Genomic DNA, 15,782 nt, shown 5'->3' on the forward strand with positions numbered 1-15,782 from the left:
ACAGGTTCAGGGCACATTTGTGTGGAGTTCTGCATTGGTACGTTCCAGTGAGACAGGTAGGTTATGGAGGGTACAGATTCAGCGCATATGTGTGTGGAGTTCTGCAGTGGTACGGTCCATTGAGACAGGGAGGTTATGGTCGGGTACAGGTTCAGGGCATATTTGTGTGGTGTTCTGCAATGGTACGTTCCAGTGAGACAAGGAGGTTATGAACGGTACAGGATCAGGGCATATTTGAGTGGAGTTCGGCATTCGTGCTTTCCAGTGAGACAGGGAGGTTATGGAGGGGTACAGGTTCAGGGCATATTTGTGTGGAGTTCTGCATTGGTACGTTCCAGTGAGACAGGGAGGTTATGGAGTGTAGCGGTTCTGGGCAAATTTGTGTGGAGTTCTGCATTGGTGCGTTCCAGTGAGACAAGGAGGTTATGGGCGGGTACACGTTCAGGGCATATTTGTGTGGAATTCTGCATTGGTACGTTCCAGTGAGACAGGGTGGTTATGGAGTGTAGCCGTTCAGGACAAATTTGTGTGGAGTTCTGCATTGGTACGTTCCAGTGAGACAGGGAGGTTATGGAGGGGTACAGGTTCAGGGCACATTTGTGTGGAGTTCTGCATTGGTACGTTCCAGTGAGACAGGGAAGTTATGGAGGGTACAGGTTCAGCGCATATTTGTGTGGAGTTCTGCAGTGGTACGGTCCAGTGAGACAGGGAGATTATGGTCGGGTACAGGTTCAGGGCATATATGTGTGGAGTTCGGCATTGGTACATTCCAGTGAGACTGGGAGGTTATGGAAGGGTACAGTTTCAGGGCATATTTGTGTGGTGTTCTGCAATGGTATGTTCCAGTGAGACAAGGAGGTTATGGGCGGGAACACGTTCAGGGCAGATTTGTTTGGCGTTCTGCAATGGTGCGTTCCGGTGTGACATGGAGGTTATGGAGGGGTACAGTTTCATGGCATATTTGAGTGTAGTTCTGCATTGGTACGTTCCAGTGAGACAGGGAGGTTATGGAGGGTACAGGTTCAGGGCATATTTGTGTGATGTTCTGCATTGGCACGTTCCAGTCAGATTGGGAGGTTATGGAGGGGTACAGGTTCAGGGCATATTTGTGTGGAGTTCTGCAGTGGTACGTTCCATTGAGACAGGGAGGTTATGGTCGGGCACAGGTTCTGTGCATATTTGTGTGGAGTTCTGCATTGGTACTTTCCAGTGAGACAGGGAGGTTATGGAGAGGTACAGGTTCAGGGCATATTTGTGTGGAGTTCTGCATTGGTACGTTCCAATGAGACAGGGAGGTTATGGAGGGGTACATGTTCAGGGCATATTTGTGTGTAGTTCTGCATTGGTACGTTCCAGTGAGACAGGGAGGTTATGCACGGTACAGGATCAGGGCATATTTGAGTGGAGTTCGGCATTCGTGCTTTCCAGTGAGACAGGGAGGTTATGGAGGGGTACAGGTTCAGGGCATATTTGTGTGGAGTTCTGCATTGGTACGTTCCAGTGAGACAGGGAGGTTATGGAGGGGTACAGGTTCAGGGCAAATTTGTGTGGAGTTCTGCATTGGTGCGTTCCAGTGAGACAGGGACGTTATTGAGGGGTACAGGTTCAGGGCAAATTTGTGTGGCGTTCTGCATTGGTGCGTTCCAGTGAGACAAGGAGGTTATGGGCGGGTACACGTTCAGGGCATATTTGTGTGGAATTCTGCATTGGTACGTTCCAGTGAGACAGGGAGAATATGCACGGTACAGGATCAGGGCATATTTGAGTGGAGTTCTGCATTGGTACGTTCCAGTGAGACAGGGACGTTATTGAGGGGTACAGGTTCAGGGCAAATTTGTGTGGCGTTCTGCAATGGTGCGTTCCAGTGAGACAAGGAGGTTATGGGCGGGTACACGTTCAGGGCATATTTGTGTGGAATTCTGCATTAGTACGTTCCAGTGAGACAGGGAAGTTATGGAGTGTAGCGGTTCAGGGCAAATTTGTGTGGAGTTCTGCATTGGTACTTTCCAGTGAGGCAGGGAGGTTATGGAGGTGTACAGGTTCAGGGCATATTTGTGTGGAGTTCTGCGTTGGTACGTTCCAGTGAGACAAGGATGATATGGGCGGGTACACGTTCAGGGCATATTTACGTGGTGTTCTGCAGTGGTACGTTCCAGAGAGTCTGGGAATTTATGGACGGGTACTGGTTCAGGGCATATTTGAGTGTAGTTCTGCATTGGTACGTTCCAGTGAGACAGGGACGTTATGGAGGTTTACAGGTTCAGGGCATATTTGTGTGGAGTTCTGCATTGGTACGTTCCAGTGAGACAGGGAGGTTATGGAGGGGTACAGGTTCAGGGCACATTTGTGTGGAGTTCTGCATTGGTACGTTCCAGTGAGACAGGGAGGTTATGGAGGGTACAGATTCAGCGCATATTTGTGTGGAGTTCTGCAGTGGTACGGTCCATTGAGACAGGGAGTTTATGGTCGGGTACTGGTTCAGGGCATATTTGTGTGGTGTTCTGCAATGGTACGTTCCAGTGAGACAGGGAGGTTATGCACGGTACATGATCAGGGCATATTTGAGTGGAGTTCGGCATTCGTGCTTTCCAGTGAGACAGGGAGGTTATGGAGGGGTACAGGTTCAGGGCATATTTGTGTGGAGTTCTGCATTGGTACGTTCCAGTGAGACAGGGAGGTTATGGAGTGTAGCGGTTCAGGGCAAATTTGTGTGGAGTTCTGCATTGGTGCATTCCAGTGAGACAAGGAGGTTATGGGCGGGTACACGTTCAGGGCATATTTGTGTGGAATTCTGCATTGGTACGTTCCAGTGAGACAGGGAGATTATGCACGGTACAGGATCAGGGCATATTTGAGTGGAGTTCTGCATTGGTACGTTCCAGTGAGACAGGGAGGTTATTGAGGGGTACAGGTTCAGGGCAAATTTGTGTGGCGTTCTGCATTGGTGCGTTCCAGTTCGACAAGGAGGTTATGGGCGGGTACACGTTCAGGGCATATTTGTGTGGAATTCTGCATTGGTACGTTCCAGTGAGACAGGGAGGTTATGGAGTGTAGCGCTTCAGGGCAAATTTGTGTGGAGTTCTGCATTGGTACGTTCCTGTGAGGCAGGGAGGTTATGGAGGGCTACAGGTTCAGGGCATATTTGTGTGGAGTTCTGCGTTGGTACGTTCCAGTGAGACAAGGAGGTTATGGGCGGGTACACGTTCAGGGCATATTTACGTGGTGTTCTGCAGTGGTACGTACCAGAGTGACTGGGAGGTTATGGAGGGATACAGGTTCAGGGCATATTTGTGTGGAGTTCTGCATTGGTACGTTCCAGTGAGACAGGGAGGTTATGGAGGGTACAGGTTCAGCGCATATTTGTGTGGAGTTCTGCATTGGTACGTTCCAGTGAGACTGGGAGGTTATGGAGGGGTACAGGTTCAGCGCATATTTGTGTGGAGTTCTGCATTGGTACGTTCCAGTGAGACTGGGAGGTTATGGAGGGGTACAGTTTCATGGCATATTTGAGTGTAGTCCTGCATTGGTACGTTCCAGTGAGACACGGAGGTTATGGAGGGTACAGGTTCAGGGCATATTTGTGTGATGTTCTGCATTGGCACGTTCCAGTCAGATTGGGAGGTTATGGAGGGGTACAGGTTCAGGGCATATTTGTGTGGAGTTCTGCAGTGGTACGTTCCAGTGAGACAGGGAGGTTATGGTCGGGCACAGGTTCAGTGCATATTTGTGTGGAGTTCTGCATTGGTACTTTCCAGTGAGACAGCGAGGTTATGGAGAGGTACAGGTTCAGGGCATATTTGTGTGGAGTCCTGAATTGGTACGTTCCAGTGAGACAGGGAGTTTATGGAGGGGTACCGGTTCAGGGCATATTTGTGTGGAGTTCTGCATTGGTGCGTTCCAGTGAGACAAGGAGGTTATGGGCGGGTACACGTTTAGAGCATATTTGTGTGGAATTCTGCATTGGTACGTTCCAGTGAGACAGGGAGAATATGCACGGTACAGGATCAGGGCATATTTGAGTGCAGTTCTGCATTGGTACGTTCCAGTGAGACAGGGACGTTATTGAGGGTTACAGGTTCAGGGCAAATTTGTGTGGCGTTCTGCATTGGTGCGTTCCAGTGAGACAAGGAGGTTATGGGCGGGTACACGTTCAGGGCATATTTGTGTGGAATTCTGCATTGGTACGTTCCAGTGAGACAGGGAAGTTATGGAGTGTAGCGGTTCAGGGCAAATTTGTGTGGAGTTCTGCATTGGTACTTTCCAGTGAGGCAGGGAGGTTATGGAGGGGTACAGGTTCAGGGCATATTTGTGTGGAATTCTGCGTTGGTACGTTCCAGTGAGACAAGGAGGATATGGGCGGGTACACGTTCAGGGCATATTTACGTGGTGTTCTGCAGTGGTACGTTCCAGAGAGACTGGGAGGTTATGGACGGGTACAGGTTCAGGGCATATTTGAGTGTAGTTCTGCATTGGTACGTTCCAGTGAGACAGGGACGTTATGGAGGTTTACAGGTTCAGGGCATATTTGTGTGGAGTTCTGCATTGGTACGTTCCAGTGAGACAGGGAGGTTATGGAGGGTACAGATTCAGCGCATATTTGTGTGGAGTTCTGCAGTGGTACGGTCCATTGAGACAGGGAGGTTATGGTCGGGTACAGGTTCAGGGCATATTTGTGTGGTGTTCTGCAATGGTACGTTCCAGTGAGACAGGGAGGTTATGCACGGTAAGGGATCAGGGCATATTTGAGTGGAGTTCGGCATTCGTGCTTTCCAGTGAGACAGGGAGGTTATGGAGGGGTACAGGTTCAGGGCATATTTGTGTGGAGTTCTGCATTGGTACGTTCCAGTGAGACAGGGAGGTTATGGAGTGTAGCGGTTCCGGGCAAATTTGTGTGGAGTTCTGCATTGGTGCGTTCCAGTGAGACAAGGAGGTTATGGGCGGGTACAAGTTCAGGGCATATTTGTGTGGAATTCTGCATTGGTACGTTCCAGTGAAACAGGGAGATTATGCACGGTACAGGATCAGGGCATATTTGAGTGGAGGTCTGCATTGGTACGTTCCAGTGAGACAGGGAGGTTATTGAGGGGTACAGGTTCAGGGCAAATTTGTGTGGCGTTCTGCATTGGTGCGTTCCAGTTCGACAAGGAGGTTATGGGCGGGTACACGTTCAGGGCATATTTGTGTGGAATTCTGCATTGGTACGTTCCAGTGAGACAGGGAGGTTATGGAGTGTAGCGGTTCAGGGCAAATTTGTGTGGAGTTCTGCATTGGTACGTTCCAGTGACGCAGGGAGGTTATGGAGGGCTACAGGTTCAGGGCATATTTGTGTGGAGTTCTGCGTTGGTACGTTCCAGTGAGACAAGGAGGTTATGGGCGGGTACACGTTCAGGGCATATTTACGTGGTGTTCTGCAGTGGTACGTTCCAGAGAGACTGGGAGGTTATGGAGGGGTACAGGTTCAGGGCATATTTGAGTGTAGTTCTGCATTGGTACGTTCCAGTGAGACAGGGACGTTATGGAGGGATACAGGTTCAGGGCATATTTGAATGGAGTTCGACATTGGTACGTTCCAGTGAGACAGGGAGGTTATGGAGGGGTACAGGTTCAGGGCACATTTGTGTGGAGTTCTGCATTGGTACGTTCCAGTGAGACAGGGAGGTTATGGAGGGTACAGGTTCAGCGCATATTTGTGTGGAGTTCTGCAGTGGTACGGTCCAGTGAGACAGGGAGATTATGGTCGGGTACAGGTTCAGGGCATATATGTGTGGAGTTCTGCATTGGTACGTTCCAGTGAGACTGGGAGGTTATGGAAGGGTACAGTTTCAGGGCATATTTGTGTGGTGTACTGCAATGGTATGTTCCAGTGAGACAAGGAGGTTATGGGCGGGAACACGTTCAGGGCAGATTTGTGTGGCGTTCTGCAATGGTGCGTTCCGGTGTGACATGGAGGTTATGGAGGGGTACAGTTTCATGGCATATTTGAGTGTAGTTCTGCATTGGTACGTTCCAGTGAGACAGGGAGGTTATGGAGGGTACAGGTTCAGGGCATATTTGTGTGATGTTCTGCATTGGCACGTTCCAGTCAGATTGGGAGGTTATGGAGGGGTACATGTTCAGGGCATATTTGTGTGTAGTTCTGCATTGGTACGTTCCAGTGAGACAGGTAGGTTATGGAGGGTACAGGTTCAGGGCATATTTGTGTGGAGTTCTGCAGTGGTACGTTCCATTGAGACAGGGAGGTTATGGTCGGGCACAGGTTCTGTGCATATTTGTGTGGAGTTCTGCATTGGTACTTTCCAGTGAGACAGGGAGGTTATGGAGAGGTACAGGTTCAGGGCATATTTGTGTGGAGTTCTGCATTGGTACGTTCCAATGAGACAGGGAGGTTATGGAGGGGTACATGTTCAGGGCATATTTGTGTGTAGTTCTGCATTGGTACGTTCCAGTGAGACAAGGAGGTTATGCACGGTACAGGATCAGGGCATATTTGAGTGTAGTTCTGCATTGGTACGTTCCAGTGAGACAGGTAGGTTATGGAGGGTACAGGTTCAGGGCATATTTGTGTGGAGTTCTGCAGTGGTACGTTCCATTGAGACAGGGAGGTTATGGTCGGGCACAGGTTCTGTGCATATTTGTGTGGAGTTCTGCATTGGTACTTTCCAGTGAGACAGGGAGGTTATGGAGAGGTACAGGTTCAGGGCATATTTGTGTGGAGTTCTGCATTGGTACGTTCCAATGAGACATGGAGGTTATGGAGGGTTACATGTTCAGGGCATATTTGTGTGTAGTTCTGCATTGGTACGTTCCAGTGAGACAAGGAGGTTATGCACGGTACAGGATCAGGGCATATTTGAGTGGAGTTCGGCATTCGTGCTTTCCAGTGAGACAGGGAGGTTATGGAGGGGTACAGGTTCAGGGCATATTTGTGTGGAGTTCTGCATTGGTACGTTAAAGTGAGACAGGGAGGTTATGGAGGGGTACAGGTTCAGGGCAAATTTGTGTGGAGTTCTGCATTGGTGCGTTCCAGTGAGACAAGGAGGTTATGGGCGGGTACACGTTCAGGGCATATTTGTGTGGAATTCTGCATTGGTACGTTCCAGTGAGACAGGGAGAATATGCACGGTACAGGATCAGTGCATATTTGAGTGCAGTTCTGCATTGGTACGTTCCAGTGAGACAGGGACGTTATTGAGGGTTACAGGTTCAGGGCAAATTTGTGTGGCGTTCTGCATTGGTGCGTTCCAGTGAGACAAGGAGGTTATGGGCGGGTACACGTTCAGGGCATATTTGTGTGGAATTCTGCATTGGTACGTTCCAGTGAGACAGGGAAGTTATGGAGTGTAGCGGTTCAGGGCAAATTTGTGTGGAGTTCTGCATTGGTACTTTCCAGTGAGGCAGGGAGGTTATGGAGGGGTACAGGTTCAGGGCATATTTGTGTGGAATTCTGCGTTGGTACGTTCCAGTGAGACAAGGAGGATATGGGCGGGTACACGTTCAGGGCATATTTACGTGGTGTTCTGCAGTGGTACGTTCCAGAGAGACTGGGAGGTTATGGACGGGTACAGGTTCAGGGCATATTTGAGCGTAGTTCTGCATTGGTACGTTCCAGTGAGACAGGGACGTTATGGAGGTTTACAGGTTCAGGGCATATTTGTGTGGAGTTCTGCATTGGTACGTTCCAGTGAGACAGGGAGGTTATGGAGGGTACAGATTCAGCGCATATTTGTGTGGAGTTCTGCAGTGGTACGGTCCATTGAGACAGGGAGGTTATGGTCGGGTACAGGTTCAGGGCATATTTGTGTGGTGTTCTGCAATGGTACGTTCCAGTGAGACAGGGAGGTTATGCACGGTAAGGGATCAGGGCATATTTGAGTGGAGTTCGGCATTCGTGCTTTCCAGTGAGACAGGGAGGTTATGGAGGGGTACAGGTTCAGGGCATATTTGTGTGGAGTTCTGCATTGGTACGTTCCAGTGAGACAGGGAGGTTATGGAGTGTAGCGGTTCCGGGCAAATTTGTGTGGAGTTCTGCATTGGTGCGTTCCAGTGAGACAAGGAGGTTATGGGCGGGTACAAGTTCAGGGCATATTTGTGTGGAATTCTGCATTGGTACGTTCCAGTGAAACAGGGAGATTATGCACGGTACAGGATCAGGGCATATTTGAGTGGAGGTCTGCATTGGTACGTTCCAGTGAGACAGGGAGGTTATTGAGGGGTACAGGTTCAGGGCAAATTTGTGTGGCGTTCTGCATTGGTGCGTTCCAGTTCGACAAGGAGGTTATGGGCGGGTACACGTTCAGGGCATATTTGTGTGGAATTCTGCATTGGTACGTTCCAGTGAGACAGGGAGGTTATGGAGTGTAGCGGTTCAGGGCAAATTTGTGTGGAGTTCTGCATTGGTACGTTCCAGTGACGCAGGGAGGTTATGGAGGGCTACAGGTTCAGGGCATATTTGTGTGGAGTTCTGCGTTGGTACGTTCCAGTGAGACAAGGAGGTTATGGGCGGGTACACGTTCAGGGCATATTTACGTGGTGTTCTGCAGTGGTACGTTCCAGAGAGACTGGGAGGTTATGGAGGGGTACAGGTTCAGGGCATATTTGAGTGTAGTTCTGCATTGGTACGTTCCAGTGAGACAGGGACGTTATGGAGGGATACAGGTTCAGGGCATATTTGAATGGAGTTCGACATTGGTACGTTCCAGTGAGACAGGGAGGTTATGGAGGGGTACAGGTTCAGGGCACATTTGTGTGGAGTTCTGCATTGGTACGTTCCAGTGAGACAGGGAGGTTATGGAGGGTACAGGTTCAGCGCATATTTGTGTGGAGTTCTGCAGTGGTACGGTCCAGTGAGACAGGGAGATTATGGTCGGGTACAGGTTCAGGGCATATATGTGTGGAGTTCTGCATTGGTACGTTCCAGTGAGACTGGGAGGTTATGGAAGGGTACAGTTTCAGGGCATATTTGTGTGGTGTACTGCAATGGTATGTTCCAGTGAGACAAGGAGGTTATGGGCGGGAACACGTTCAGGGCAGATTTGTGTGGCGTTCTGCAATGGTGCGTTCCGGTGTGACATGGAGGTTATGGAGGGGTACAGTTTCATGGCATATTTGAGTGTAGTTCTGCATTGGTACGTTCCAGTGAGACAGGGAGGTTATGGAGGGTACAGGTTCAGGGCATATTTGTGTGATGTTCTGCATTGGCACGTTCCAGTCAGATTGGGAGGTTATGGAGGGGTACAGGTTCAGGGCATATTTGTGTGTAGTTCTGCATTGGTACGTTCCAGTGAGACAGGTAGGTTATGGAGGGTACAGGTTCAGGGCATATTTGTGTGGAGTTCTGCAGTGGTACGTTCCATTGAGACAGGGAGGTTATGGTCGGGCACAGGTTCTGTGCATATTTGTGTGGAGTTCTGCATTGGTACTTTCCAGTGAGACAGGGAGGTTATGGAGAGGTACAGGTTCAGGGCATATTTGTGTGGAGTTCTGCATTGGTACGTTCCAATGAGACAGGGAGGTTATGGAGGGGTACATGTTCAGGGCATATTTGTGTGTAGTTCTGCATTGGTACGTTCCAGTGAGACAAGGAGGTTATGCACGGTACAGGATCAGGGCATATTTGAGTGTAGTTCTGCATTGGTACGTTCCAGTGAGACAGGTAGGTTATGGAGGGTACAGGTTCAGGGCATATTTGTGTGGAGTTCTGCAGTGGTACGTTCCATTGAGACAGGGAGGTTATGGTCGGGCACAGGTTCTGTGCATATTTGTGTGGAGTTCTGCATTGGTACTTTCCAGTGAGACAGGGAGGTTATGGAGAGGTACAGGTTCAGGGCATATTTGTGTGGAGTTCTGCATTGGTACGTTCCAATGAGACAGGGAGGTTATGGAGGGGTACATGTTCAGGGCATATTTGTGTGTAGTTCTGCATTGGTACGTTCCAGTGAGACAAGGAGGTTATGCACGGTACAGGATCAGGGCATATTTGAGTGGAGTTCGGCATTCGTGCTTTCCAGTGAGACAGGGAGGTTATGGAGGGGTACAGGTTCAGGGCATATTTGTGTGGAGTTCTGCATTGGTACGTTAAAGTGAGACAGGGAGGTTATGGAGGGGTACAGGTTCAGGGCAAATTTGTGTGGAGTTCTGCATTGGTGCGTTCCAGTGAGACAAGGAGGTTATGGGCGGGTACACGTTCAGGGCATATTTGTGTGGAATTCTGCATTGGTACGTTCCAGTGAGACAGGGAGAATATGCACGGTACAGGATCAGGGCATATTTGTGTGGAGTTCTGCATTGGTACTTTCCAGTGAGGCAGGGAGGTTATGGAGGGGTACAGGTTCAGGGCATATTTGTGTGGAGTTCTGCGTTGGTACGTTCCAGTGAGACAAGGATGATATGGGCGGGTACACGTTCAGGGCATATTTGTGTGGAGTTCTGCATTGGTACGTTCCAGTGAGACAGGGAGGTTATGGAGGGGTACAGGTTCAGGGCACATTTGTGTGGAGTTCTGCATTGGTACGTTCCAGTGAGACAGGGAGGTTATGGAGGGTACAGATTCAGCGCATATTTGTGTGGAGTTCTGCAGTGGTACGGTCCATTGAGACAGGGAGGTTATGGTCGGGTACAGGTTCAGGGCATATTTGTGTGGTGTTCTGCAATGGTACGTTCCAGTGAGACAAGGATGATATGGGCGGATACAGATTCAGCGCATATTTGTGTGGAGTTCTGCATTGGTACTTTCCAGTGAGGCAGGGAGGTTATGGAGGGGTACAGGTTCAGGGCATATTTGTGTGGAGTTCTGCGTTGGTACGTTCCAGTGAGACAAGGATGATATGGGCGGGTACACGTTCAGGGCATATTTGTGTGGAGTTCTGCATTGGTACGTTCCAGTGAGACAGGGAGGTTATGGAGGGGTACAGGTTCAGGGCACATTTGTGTGGAGTTCTGCATTGGTACGTTCCAGTGAGACAGGGAGGTTATGGAGGGTACAGATTCAGCGCATATTTGTGTGGAGTTCTGCAGTGGTACGTTCCAATGAGACAGGGAGGTTTTGGAGGGGTACATGTTCAGGGCATATTTGTGTGTAGTTCTGCATGGGTACGTTCCAGTGAGACAGGGAGGTTATGCACGGTACAGGATCAGGGCATATTTGAGTGGAGTTCGGCATTCGTGCTTTCCAGTGAGACAGGGAGGTTATGGAGGGGTACAGGTTCAGGGCATATTTGTGTGGAGTTCTGCATTGGTACGTTAAAGTGAGACAGGGAGGTTATGGAGGGGTACAGGTTCAGGGCAAATTTGTGTGGAGTTCTGCATTGGTGCGTTCCAGTGAGACAAGGAGGTTATGGGCGGGTACACGTTCAGGGCATATTTGTGTGGAATTCTGCATTGGTACGTTCCAGTGAGACAGGGAGAATATGCACGGTACAGGATCAGGGCATATTTGTGTGGAGTTCTGCATTGGTACTTTCCAGTGAGGCAGGGAGGTTATGGAGGGGTACAGGTTCAGGGCATATTTGTGTGGAGTTCTGCGTTGGTACGTTCCAGTGAGACAAGGATGATATGGGCGGGTACACGTTCAGGGCATATTTGTGTGGAGTTCTGCATTGGTACGTTCCAGTGAGACAGGGAGGTTATGGAGGGGTACAGGTTCAGGGCACATTTGTGTGGAGTTCTGCATTGGTACGTTCCAGTGAGACAGGGAGGTTATGGAGGGTACAGATTCAGCGCATATTTGTGTGGAGTTCTGCAGTGGTACGGTCCATTGAGACAGGGAGGTTATGGTCGGGTACAGGTTCAGGGCATATTTGTGTGGTGTTCTGCAATGGTACGTTCCAGTGAGACAAGGATGATATGGGCGGGTACAGATTCAGCGCATATTTGTGTGGAGTTCTGCATTGGTACTTTCCAGTGAGGCAGGGAGGTTATGGAGGGGTACAGGTTCAGGGCATATTTGTGTGGAGTTCTGCGTTGGTACGTTCCAGTGAGACAAGGATGATATGGGCGGGTACACGTTCAGGGCATATTTGTGTGGAGTTCTGCATTGGTACGTTCCAGTGAGACAGGGAGGTTATGGAGGGGTACAGGTTCAGGGCACATTTGTGTGGAGTTCTGCATTGGTACGTTCCAGCGAGACAGGGAGGTTATGGAGGGTACAGATTCAGCGCATATTTGTGTGGAGTTCTGCAGTGGTACGGTCCATTGAGACAGGGAGGTTATGGTCGGGTACAGGTTCAGGGCATATTTGTGTGGTGTTCTGCAATGGTACGTTCCAGTGAGACAGGGAGGTTATGCACGGTACAGGATCAGGGCATATTTGAGTGGAGTTCGGCATTCGTGCTTTCCAGTGAGACAGGGAGGTTATGGAGGGGTACAGGTTCAGGGCATATTTGTGTGGCGTTCTGCATTGGTACGTTCCAGTGAGACAGGGAGGTTATGGAGTGTAGCGGTTCAGGGCAAATTTGTGTGGAGTTCTGCATTGGTGCGTTCCAGTGAGACAAGGAGGTTATGGGCGGGTACACGTTCAGGGCATATTTGTGTGGAATTCTGCATTGGTACGTTCCAGTGAGACAGGGAGATTATGCACGGTACAGGATCAGGGCATATTTGAGTGGAGTTCTGCATTGGTACGTTCCAGTGAGACAGGGAGGTTATTGAGGGGTACAGGTTCAGGGCAAATTTGTGTGGCGTTCTGCATTGGTGCGTTCCAGTTCGACAAGGAGGTTATGGGCGGGTACACGTTCAGGGCATATTTGTGTGGAATTCTGCATTGGTACGTTCCAGTGAGACAGGGAGGTTATGGAGTGTAGCGCTTCAGGGCAAATTTGTGTGGAGTTCTGCATTGGTACGTTCCTGTGAGGCAGGGAGGTTATGGAGGGCTACAGGTTCAGGGCATATTTGTGTGGAGTTCTGCGTTGGTACGTTCCAGTGAGACAAGGAGGTTATGGGCGGGTACACGTTCAGGGCATATTTACGTGGTGTTCTGCAGTGGTACGTTCCAGAGTGACTGGGAGGTTATGGAGGGGTACAGGTTCAGGGCATATTTGAGTGTAGTTCTGCATTGGTACGTTCCAGTGAGACAGGGACGTTATGGAGGGATACAGGTTCAGGGCATATTTGAATGGAGTTCGACATTGGTACGTTCCAGTGAGACAGGGAGGTTATGGAGGGGTACAGGTTCAGGGCACATTTGTGTGGAGTTCTGCATTGGTACGTTCCAGTGAGACAGGGAGGTTATGGAGGGTACAGGTTCAGCGCATATTTGTGTGGAGTTCTGCAGTGGTACGGTCCAGTGAGACAGGGAGATTATGGTCGGGTACAGGTTCAGCGCATATATGTGTGGAGTTCTGCATTGGTACGTTCCAGTGAGACTGGGAGGTTATGGAAGGGTACAGTTTCAGGGCATATTTGTGTGGTGTTCTGCAATGGTATGTTCCAGTGAGACAAGGAGGTTATGGGCGGGAACACGTTCAGGGCATATTTGTGTGGCGTTCTGCAATGGTGCGTTCCGGTGTGACATGGAGGTTATGGAGGGATACAGGTTCAGGGCATATTTGAGTGTAGTCCTGCATTGGTACGTTCCAGTGAGACACGGAGGTTATGGAGGGTACAGGTTCAGGGCATATTTGTGTGATGTTCTGCATTGGCACGTTCCAGTCAGATTGGGAGGTTATGGAGGGGTACAGGTTCAGGGCATATTTGTGTGGAGTTCTGCAGTGGTACGTTCCAGTGAGACAGGGAGGTTATGGTCGGGCACAGGTTCAGTGCATATTTGTGTGGAGTTCTGCATTGGTACTTTCCAGTTAGACAGCGAGGTTATGGAGAGGTACAGGTTCAGGGCATATTTGTGTGGAGTTCTGCATTGGTACGTTCCAATGAGACAGGGAGGTTATGGAGGGGTACATGTTCAGGGCATATTTGTGTGTAGTTCTGCATTGGTACGTTCCAGTGAGACAGGGAGGTTATGGAGGGTACAGTTTCAGGACATATTTGTGTGGAGTTCTGCATTGGTACTTTCCAGTGAGACAGGGAGGTTATGGAGGGGTACAGGTTCAGGACATATTTGTGTGGTGTTCTGCAATGGTGCGTTGCAGTGAGACAGGGAGGTTATGCACGGTACAGGATCAGGGCATATTTGAGTGGAGTTCGGCATTCGTGCTTTCCAGTGAGACAGGGAGGTAATGGAGGGGTACAGGTTCAGGGCATATTTGTGTGGAGTTCTGCATTGGTACGTTCCAGTGAGACAGGGAGGTTATGGAGGGGTACAGGTTCAGGGCAAATTTGTGTGGAGTTCTGCATTGGTGCGTTCCAGTGAGACAAGGAGGTTATGGGCGGGTACACGTTCAGGGCATATTTGTGTGGAATTCTGCAATGGTACGTTCCAGTGAGACAGGGAGAATATGCACGGTACAGGATCAGGGCATATTTGAGTGGAGTTCTGCATTGGTACGTTCCAGTGAGACAGGGACGTTATTGAGGGGTACAGGTTCAGGGCAAATTTGTGTGGCGTTCTACATTGGTACTTTCCAGTGAGGCAGGGAGGTTATGGAGGGGTACAGGTTCAGGGCATATTTGTGTGGAGTTCTGCGTTGGTACGTTCCAGTGAGACAAGGAGGATATGGGCGGGTACACGTTCAGGGCATATTTACGTGGTGTTCTGCAGTGGTACGTTCCAGAGAGACTGGGAGGTTATGGACGGGTACAGGTTCAGGGCATATTTGAGTGTAGTACTGCATTGGTACGTTCCAGTGAGACAGGGAGAATATGCACGGTACAGGATCAGGGCATATTTGAGTGGAGTTCTGCATTGGTACGTTCCAGTGAGCCAGGGACGTTATGGAGGTTTACAGGTTCAGGGCATATTTGTGTGGAGTTCTGCATTGGTACGTTCCAGTGAGACAGGGAGGTTATGGAGGGGTACAGGTTCAGGGCACATTTGTGTGGAGTTCTGCATTGGTACGTTCCAGTGAGACAGGGAGGTTATGGAGGGGTACAGGTTCAGGGCAAATTTGTGTGGAGTTCTGCATTGGTGCGTTCCAGTGAGACAAGGAGGTTATGGGCGGGTACACGTTCAGGGCATATTTGTGTGGAATTCTGCAATGGTACGTTCCAGTGAGACAGGGAGAATATGCACGGTACAGGATCAGGGCATATTTGAGTGGAGTTCTGCATTGGTACGTTCCAGTGAGCCAGGGACGTTATGGAGGTTTACAGGTTCAGGGCATATTTGTGTGGTGTTCTGCATTGGTACGTTCCAGTGAGACAGGGAGGTTATGGAGGGGTACAGGTTCAGGGCACATTTGTGTGGAGTTCTGCATTGGTACGTTCCAGTGAGACAGGGAGGTTATGGAGGGTACAGAATCAGCGCATATTTGTGTGGAGTTCTGCAGTGGTACGGTCCATTGAGACAGGGTGGTTATGGTCGGGTACAGGTTCAGGGCATATTTGTGTGGTGTTCTGCAATGGTACGTTCCAGTGAGACAGGGAGGTTATGGAGGGGTACAGGTTCAGGGCACATTTGTGTGGAGTTCTGCATTGGTACGTTCCAGTGAGACAGGGAGGTTATGGACGGTACAGGTACAGGGCATATTTGTGTGATGTTCTGCATTGGCACGTTCCAGTCAGATTGGGAGGTTATGGAGGGGTACAGGTTCAGGGCATATTTGTGTGTAGTTCTGCATTTGTACTTTCCAGTGAGACAGGGAGGTTATGGGCGGGAACACGTTCAGGGCATATTTGTGTGGCGTTCTGCAATGGTGCGTTCCGGTGTGACATGGAGGTTATGGAGGGGTACA

Source organism: Hemitrygon akajei, unplaced genomic scaffold (assembly GCF_048418815.1).
Source record: "Hemitrygon akajei unplaced genomic scaffold, sHemAka1.3 Scf000066, whole genome shotgun sequence".
Classification (NCBI taxonomy): Eukaryota; Metazoa; Chordata; class Chondrichthyes; order Myliobatiformes; family Dasyatidae; genus Hemitrygon; species Hemitrygon akajei.